Source organism: Mus musculus, chromosome 8 (genome assembly GCF_000001635.26).
Source record: "Mus musculus strain C57BL/6J chromosome 8, GRCm38.p6 C57BL/6J".
In the NCBI taxonomy this organism is placed as follows: Eukaryota; Metazoa; Chordata; class Mammalia; order Rodentia; family Muridae; genus Mus; species Mus musculus.
The window spans coordinates 119,649,680-119,658,788 of record NC_000074.6 but is presented as its reverse complement, the minus strand read 5'-3'; positions in this window follow the sequence as shown (position 1 = coordinate 119,658,788).

Here is a 9,109-nt window from a genome sequence, read left to right as displayed (position 1 = left end):
TCCTGCACCATGCCTGCCTGGATGCTGCCACGTTCTTGCCTTGATGATAATGAACTGAAATCTGAACCTATAAGCCAGCTCCAATTAGCTGTTGTCCTTATGAGAGTTGCCTTGGGGCTGGTGAGATGGCTCAGTGGGTAAGAGCACCCGAATACTCTTCTGGAGGTCCAGAGTTCAAATCCCAGCAACCACATGGTGGCTCACAACCATCTGTAACGAGATCTGACTCCCTCTTCTGGAGTGTCTGAAGTCAGCTACAGTGTACTTACATATAATAAATAAATAAATCTTAAAAAAAAAAAAAAGAGTTGCCTTGGTCACGATGTCTGTTCACAGCAGTAAGACCTTAAGACAGCTCTCCAGCCCTGGATTCCTGGATGCCTCCTCCAATCAGCACAATCTTGTGCCATCCATCTCTGACAGCATCACCTACCCACGAAGTGTGGGATTGGGCAGGTGTGCTGGCTAATTTTATGTCAACCTGACTAGAGTCATCTGAGAGGAGGGAGCCCCAACTGAGAAAATGATCTCATGAGATCTGCTACAGGCAAACCCATAGGGCATTTTCTTAAATGGTGATTGATGGGGGTTGGGGGTGGGGCTCAGCCCATAAAGAGTGGCGCCATTCCTGGGTCACTGGTTCTGGGTTTTATAAGAAAGCAGGCAGAGCAAGCCATGAGGAGCAAGCCAGTAAGAAGCACTCCTCCATGGCCTCTGCTTCAACTCCTTCCCCCGAGGATCCAGCCCTGCTTGAGTTCCTGTCTTGACTTCCTTTGATGATCAACAGTGATCTGAAAGTGTAAGCCAAATAAACCCTTTGCTCTCCAAGTTGTTTTGGTCACGGTGTTTCATCGCAGCAATAGTGACCCTAACTAAAACATCAGGCACTGGGCAGCTCCCAGCAAAGTACTTCCCTTCCCTGCAGGGCCTCGTGCTTTCCCACCCTGACATAAGGTGACATGTTTCCTAGCTCTCCTTGGTCCCTTTTCATAATAAAATGCAGCCTTCTAGTGCCTGTGCCATAAGCCATAGTAGTAATGTCTTTGTTAGGGTTACTATTGATGCACAGGCCATGGAGGGGTGCTGCTTCCTGGCTTGGTCCCTCATGCTTTTTTAATAGAACCACCAGCCTAGGGAATTGCACCGCCCACAGTAGGCTGCCCCCACCCCCATTCAGTCACTCATAAGAAACATCCTACAGACAGATCTTATGGAGTCATTTTCTCAATTGAGGCTCCCTCCTCTCAGATAACTCTAGCTTATGTCAAATTGACATGAAACTAGCCAACACAGATATGAAGCCAGTGTCACTGTCCTTTGGCCCCTCCTGCCTGACACTGCTTCCATCTTAAAGGTAGACAGAACATGGAGGAATAAAGTCTTCACTCTTTAAACCTTGGCCCCAGCTCTTGTCTCCCCTCCTAGGCCTCCTGTGTGTGTGTGGGTAGTGGTGGTGGGGTGTTAGGTCCCATGAGGATGCATCCCTTGAGTACTAAGCATGAAAGTACAGTGCCCCCTGCTGGCAAGGCTTGAGATGGAAGATGCTGGCCACCCTTTGTCACCCAGTTACACAGATGGGACTTACAGAAGACTGTCTAGGGCAGCAAAAAAAAAAAAAAAAAATCTTTGCATCAAACAAAGCCAAACAAGCAAATAAGCAAACTACTAAACTGGCCAGCACAGCCCCACTTTGCTCACAGGGTGGCTGTAAGTCCTGGCTGCGATCATCTGTCACGTGACACTCTGGTGCCCTGGATCTGTGTTTCCTGATGGTTTGCAGAGCAGAAGTCTGGGAAGGCTAAGCTGGGCTAGAAGAGGTGGGGGCAGAAAGAAAAGAGTTGTGGGGTTGCCTACTTACACTGAGGGCACTGGGGGAGCCTCGGGCACCAGCCTGGGTCTCTGTCTATAGGGCTGGCTCGTGATGCCCCCTGCTGGACCCAGTTAGTATCCTTTGTTCCTAGGGAAAGGATTTATTTATTGAAGAAGAAAAAAAAACAAAAACCGAAGGCTGTTAACATTACAGACCACAAAGTGGGTGGATACAGTGGAAACCAGCATGCCCAGTCTAACCTTCAACTTTTTCCAGCTGGGCTCCACCTCCTGCTTCTCAGCCTCCCAAAGTAGCACTAATAGGAGAGACCGATTTTCAAAGCAAATGTGACTTTGGAAAAGAAGCAGCGCAGGAGCTGATCGGTTTGGAGACACTCCGAGCAAGGACCACCACACTCCCCTCTGGAGGCCTTCCATCTTGGGTCTCCTTGACAGCCAAGATTCCAGAGCTGGAGAGATGGCACAGCGGTTAAGAGTACTGATTGTTCTTCTGAAAGTCTTGAGTTCAAATCCTAGCAACCACGTGGTGGCTGACGCCCTCTCCTGGTGCGTCTGAGGACAGCTACAGTGTACTTAGATATAATAATAAATAAATCTTAAAAAAAAAAAGATTCCAGACCTGGCTCTGTCCTCTGACTTACTGCCCTCTCCTTCAGCCCTGACCCAGCTCCCCCTCCCCCCAAAGGCCCCAGTGCCTTCCTGGGCCAGGCCCTCCTGCTCGCTCTAAGGCGTGAACACTCTGCCAAGTGAATGCTCCACCAAGAATGGCTGCCTCTGCTGGAAAGAAAGCTTCATGCCTGCCCTCCCATTATGGAGGCATCAGCGCAAATGCCACCGGAGTTAGTGCATCTCCGGTCACCTCTGATTCCAATTCTCCTCACCGCACTCAGGACTCCCGTGTTCTTCTGCCTGCTTTGCCTAACTCCTGCCTATCTTGTATGGTAATGATTCTCTAGGGCCTAAGGCAGGATGTGGACCATAGCAGATGTTCAAATATCAGCTGATTGGGGTAGGAGGGAGGGAAAGATTAAAGGATGGCTGACGGTTAGATGACAGCATCCATGGAAGAATAGAAGTATGAGGAGAGAGAAGAGAGACAGGGGTAGATGGTTGGATAGAAAGATGGATGGTAGAAACCTGTTCCTTTAGATAGAAGGGAAATGGAAGGTCTGGTGGGGTCCAAGAGGTACCTGGAAGGATGAATGAAGATAATGTGGGTAGCTGTCAAGACTGTGAGGGGGGTGAGAGAAGAGGGAGATGAACGGTGTGATGGTTTGTGCGTGCTTGGCCCAAGGAGTGGCACTATTAGGAGGTGTGGCCTTGTTGGAGTGGTTGTGGCCTTGTTGGAAGAAGTGTGTCATGAACTTAGAAGTCTCAGCTGCTCAAGCCAAGCTGAATGCAGCTCGCTGTCTCTTTCTTCTGCCTGTGGATCCAGATATCGACCTCTCAGCTCCTTCGCCAGCACCATGTCTGCCTGCCTGCCAGCCGCCATGCATCCCGCCATGATGGTAATGGACTGAACCTCTGAAACTGTAAGCCAGCCCCAATGAAATGTTTTCCTTTAGAAGAGTTGCTGTGGTCACTGTGGCTCGTCACAGCAACAGAAACTCTAGGACAGCGGGCGGGTGGGTGGTGGGTGGGGAGAGGGAGGGTGGGTGAGCATGGGGTGAGTGAAGGGAGGAGAGCAGACAGGTGAAGGAAGGGTAGATCTAAAAGTCTCCATGATGCTCCCACCACACTGAGCTGACACTTCACACTGCCCACGAGTGTGTGTGTGTGTGTGTGTGTACACGTCTATGTGTGTGTGTGCATGTGTCTCTGTGTGCATGCATGCATGTATGTGTGTACACATGTGTGTGCATGTGTCTGTGTGTGTGCATGCATGCATGTGTGTGTGTGCCGGAGAGTGTGTATGTGTGTGTTCATGTATATGTGTGTGTGCATGTGTCTCTGTGTATGTACATGCATACATGTGTGTGCCCAAGAGTATGTGTGTATGTGTGTGTATGTGTGTGTGCATGTGTGTGTTATATGTGTGCATGTGTCTGTGTGTGTGCACCAGCATGCATACATGTGTGTGTGTGTGCATGCATGTGTGTGTGTGCATGCACTCGTGTGAGGGGAGGGGAGTCTGGCTGTTCTACCTTCTGATCATTTTTACTGCTAAGTGACAGAAGGCTGTGGCTGTTGGCATCTCCCACCCTCAAAGCCATAATCACCTTAACTCCATCTATATTTACTGAGCTTCTCCCCTGGTGCTGGCTCCCCTTGCAGCTGGGACTCAGCCTCTTTATCGCCAGAGCTGGGTAATCCCTGATCAAAGTGTGAGTGGTGACTTCCAGGCACTGACCGCCTGAAACTCAAGCACACTGCTTCCCTAGTTAACACTAGAAACGTGTAGCTCACACACAAGAACAGGTTTCTGGACACTCAGAGCCTTTCTGTTCCTGGCCCCAGCCTACCTCCCTGCTTCACCTCTCACCCCCTGTTTACTTCTCATTTAAACCCCTCAAGGCATGTGACCCCATACTTTCCCACCGCCAGCCTCTGAGCGCCTGTACATTCTGTTCTCCTATCCTAGATCACTGTTCTCAACCTGTGGGCCACAACCCTTTAAGACCATCAGAAATATCAGCTATTTACATTGTGATTCTTAGCAGCAGCAAAATTACGGTTATGCAGTAGCAACAAAAATAATGTTGTGGTTGGGAATCACCACAACACGAGATACTGTATTAAAGAGTCACAGCATTAGAAAGGCTGAGAACCGTGCTCTAGGGAGAGCCTCTGGCTCTTGAAGCCCAGCTCTAGCTTCTACCATCTTTCAGCCCCAATTCCACACCATCCGTATTCTCGAAGGCTCTACCCTGTTGGCCAGGCCAGAGACCCAAGGCGAGCCCAGGATGTTTCCGTCCTTTGGGAACCAGCACTGCAGGGCTCAGCAGCCCTCTTGTAGCCTTTGCTCTCCATTTCCTGCCACAGAGGCACAGCACCTCCCCACAGGCTGCCCTGCCCACCCCTGTTCCCTCCAGTCATGCATGCCCTGGCAATCTGCAGCAGAGCTTCAGCTTCTCAGAGCTTCAGAGGGCCCTACCTCTGCTCTGAGAGACTTAGAGTGAAACCCCAAGTCCTCTCCTGGTGGCAGAGTCTGTCCCTTGGGTCTGGGACCATCCAGTTCTACCGAGCATGCCGGGGCTTCTCTCCAGCCCTCCAAGCAGCAGGTGCTAGAAATTCCTGCCGCGTTAAGCAGAGCCTGCTTTGTCTACCCTGTCACCCTGGAGAGCCATAGCAATTATTCCCAACAGAGTTCAAAAATCACAGCAGGACCTGATGTTCTGGAATCAACTCTACTGGACTTGGTGCTCAATGCTCGGACACAATGGGTCCACACAGGAAATGAGACTTACTGATCAGTGCTATCCATCTCCATTTGACAGGTTAGGAAACAGAGGCAGAGAGCATCAGTCACACACACACACACACACAGCCTGCCTAGGTTAGCAGATGGAGGCAGTAAGCCTCGGAGATGACACTTACTACAGGGGAATAAGGGTGACATTTAAAGTGGAATTTACAGTGATGCCTTCCACACTCTAGAGCAGTAGACTCTGGGAACCACAAGGTTTCAAGGACTTATCCCATCCAGATGTGAACAAGTTTTCCAGGGCAGCTGTATCCCAGGCACAAAAGACGCTTGGCCTGCTCCTACGTCTGGCTATAAAGCACATCTGCCCTTGAATTATGGCTGTGCTCATGAATGACTTTGGCTTAGGCCTGCTTTGAGGCAGGAAAGAAAAAAAAAAGAAATCCCCCCCCAATACCTGACCCCCACCCTACTTTGGATATTTCAATAATGACTTTTATTTAGATACAACCTGTTCTTGTGCATTGTTGTTTGGGGTTGGGGGCAGGAACTATCACTGTAAGCAGGAGCCTGTGTTCTTTTTGACAAGATGGAGATGTTCCCAAATTAGACAGTGGTGTTGTCTGTACAACTGAGCATCCTGAAGATCAACCACCGAGTCACGAGCACTCACAAAGGGGATTTGTGGCACATAAACTGTTTAAAGCTGCTCAGACTGCTCTTGCAGAGGACTGGGGGTTCAGTTCTCAGCCTCTCCATGAAGGCTCACAACCACCTGTAACTCAAACTCCAGGGGATCTGATAGGCTCTTCATAGGCTGCTGCACACACACACACACACACACACACACACACACACCGCACACACACACACACACACACACCGCACACACACACCACACACACACACACCGCACACACACACCGCACACACACACACATACACACACACACATACACACACACACACACACACACCGCACACACACACATATACACACACACACACCGCACACACACCACACACACACACACACACATACACACACACACACACACACACACACACACACCACACACACACATACCGCACACACACACAGCGCACACACACACATACATACACACACACACACATACACACACACACTAAGTAAACACATATATATTTTTAAATTGAAAAACATGTGGCTCTGGAGAAGAGGGTTGGTGAGTAAGGCACTTACCTGGCATGCATGAAGCCCTGGGTTTCCAGTGCTGTACAACCTGGTTATGATGGAGTTAGCCTATAATCTTGGTAATCAGGAGGTAGAGGCAGAAGGATCAGAATTTTAAGATTTTTCTTGGATCTTTAGTAAATTGGGGCCAACCTGGGCTACATGAAACCCTGACGACAAACGAACATGGAGAAATAAAGATTACAAAGCCCAGGGGGATTTTACAACCAGATCCATAAAGGTAGCCATAACCCAAAGAGCAGTCACAGAGCAATGTAGCCCCCCAGACCCTGTTCCAGCTTCCATCTCTGTCCCTGTCCCCACCCTTGAGAGGTGACCATGGCCCAGACTTCTGGAGCAGAAGCTAGAGTCAGTCACAGTCCTCACTCCTCCAAACTTGGCTCTACTCAGCATGAGATTGACCCAGGCTGGTGGTCCTCGGGGCTCTAGCAGATGTCCCTGTCATCGAACAGCCCCAGAGTATCTATAGTCACAGCGGCAGGAGCTCAGTTTAACAGGCACTGTTTCAGGTGCTCATTGTAAACCTGCCTTCCTCTCACCACATCTCCATCCTTTCCAGGCCAAATCAAGCCACAGCCACCGGCCAGTTTTTGTTTCTTCGTTTGGTTTTGATGATTGGGGACGGGGGTGGGTTGAGGTAGGGGGAGGCTGGAAGTTGCCAGGGTCAAGATCTAATCTCTATATTTACTTTATAGCTCCTTCTGAACTCCAACTTCCACTCCTCCACAGTCCCAGATGGCTGTAGCAGCAGCCTGAGAACTTCAAGGTCCAGGACAAATTCCTGGAACTGCCAAACTATGTCCTCAGCTGGGAAATGAGATGATTTAAGAGATCATGGACCAGTGTTAGCTGGATCCAGAGAAATGGTCCAGGAAAGCCGAGTGCCTAGGGCCGGGTTTGGAGACTGCAGCTGTTCTAACTTTTGCAGCCCACCCAGTCTGCAGCCCACCCCTTCCCAAATCTAGGCACTCCCCTGCTTAAGAAATGAGATCAGCCCCAAGGGGACCAGCCAGCCAGCCTGCCTGCCTGCCTGCTTGCCTTCTTGCCTTCCTTCCTTCCTTCCTTCCTTCCTTCCTTCCTTCCTTCCTTCCTTCCTTCCTTCCTTCCTTCCTTCCCTCTCTTCTCCCTCCCTCCCTCCCTCCCTCTTTCTTTTGAAAGAACACCTCAGGTAGCCAGGCTAGCCTTGACCCTCCATCCTCTGCTAGATCATAGCTGAGCCCCATGATACCCGGCTTGCACGAGCAGTTTCTGACCCCAGTGGTCCGCCATTCTGTTCACACCCTTCCCTTTTTAGAACTGTTTTGGATCCTATCGTGGGTTCACTCTTCTAACTTCTGGTTTCCTAAGTTTCTCAAGGCCAAGTTTAAGTTGAAAGCAAACGTATATGCAAGTAATAGTGTTTTGATTACTATTAAAATAAGGGCTCCCAACGTTATCTCGTTATCTCGTCAGCGGCAAGCATCTGCTTCGGGAACTCCGATAGCCTAGAGAGGGTTCAGAGGCTGACATTCAAAATCCTGTGATCTTGTTCTGTTTTGAGATGTCTCAAACTTCCTCAGTGACCCCCTGGAGGCATGGACTTCCCAAAGTACCATTCACCCCATTCTCTAGATTCGGAAACTGAGGCTCAGAGAGTACCACTGGTAGTAAGGCCAGGAGCTTACTTCTGTCAGAAAGCAAAGGCTGTGGTCTGTGGTCTAACATCCAACCCAGCTTTATGTAGTTGGAAAAACATTAATTTGGGTGAGGGATGGAAACTGGAAGGATTTACCTGTTCTTTGGCAGGAACCAATGGTTAGGAAGGGAGATGGGAGGCTGGAGGGTAAAAGGCCTCCATAAAATTTGGGTTTGTGACCCCTGGGAAGATTAGATTTTAGTGGGGGGTTGGAGGTGACATTTGAGGACGGCTGTGAGTTTATGCAGTTGTATTCCAGCTGGTCCAGGGCACCCTAAGTGCTTGCCTTTTAGCTCCCCTAATTCTCTCTTAATGAGGATTTAATATAATTGAAATGGTGGCACCCGGGAGATAAATCAGGACCTTTTCCAGCTGAGTTGGGGAGAAAGGAGGGGGGCACCAATCAAATCCCCAGCTGAGATATTCAATCATTAGCACCTCCTTAATCCAGAAGTGGCTTAACCCAGCCTGTGTCACTCAGGAGCATGGAGGGTAGGGAACCAGGAAATCAAAGCTGTCAGTGATGGGGGGTGGAACAGGTGGTTCACCGTGGTAAAGGTGACAGAGGCATTGGGAGGTAGAAATGAACAGAAAGGGGCTGTAGGTGTGTGCGCAGGAGGCAGAGCAGCTGCATTCACACCCCCCACCCCCCTACACACCAGCCCCCAAACACACCCGTCCTGAATTTAAGGGTTGCCCAACTGTACTGAGATGAGTATGGGGCCTTGCTCCTGTGCCCTGTCTTCTAATAAGGCTGCTTATGCAAGTGAGGTCCTGAGCTCACTTGACAGCTGCAGAAGCCTGATAGAGGTAGCCAGTCTCCCTGGACCTCAGTGGCCTCATCTGGACAATGGGGTCAATGATAACCCAGCTCCCCATAAAGCAGTGGGAGTTAAGGAACATTCCGGCAAAGCTGCAGGCGGGCCTGTCCTAGCCAGTGTCACACCATCACACCACCACACACACCAGCACCTCCTCCAAGGAGCAAGTCACTGGGACATGA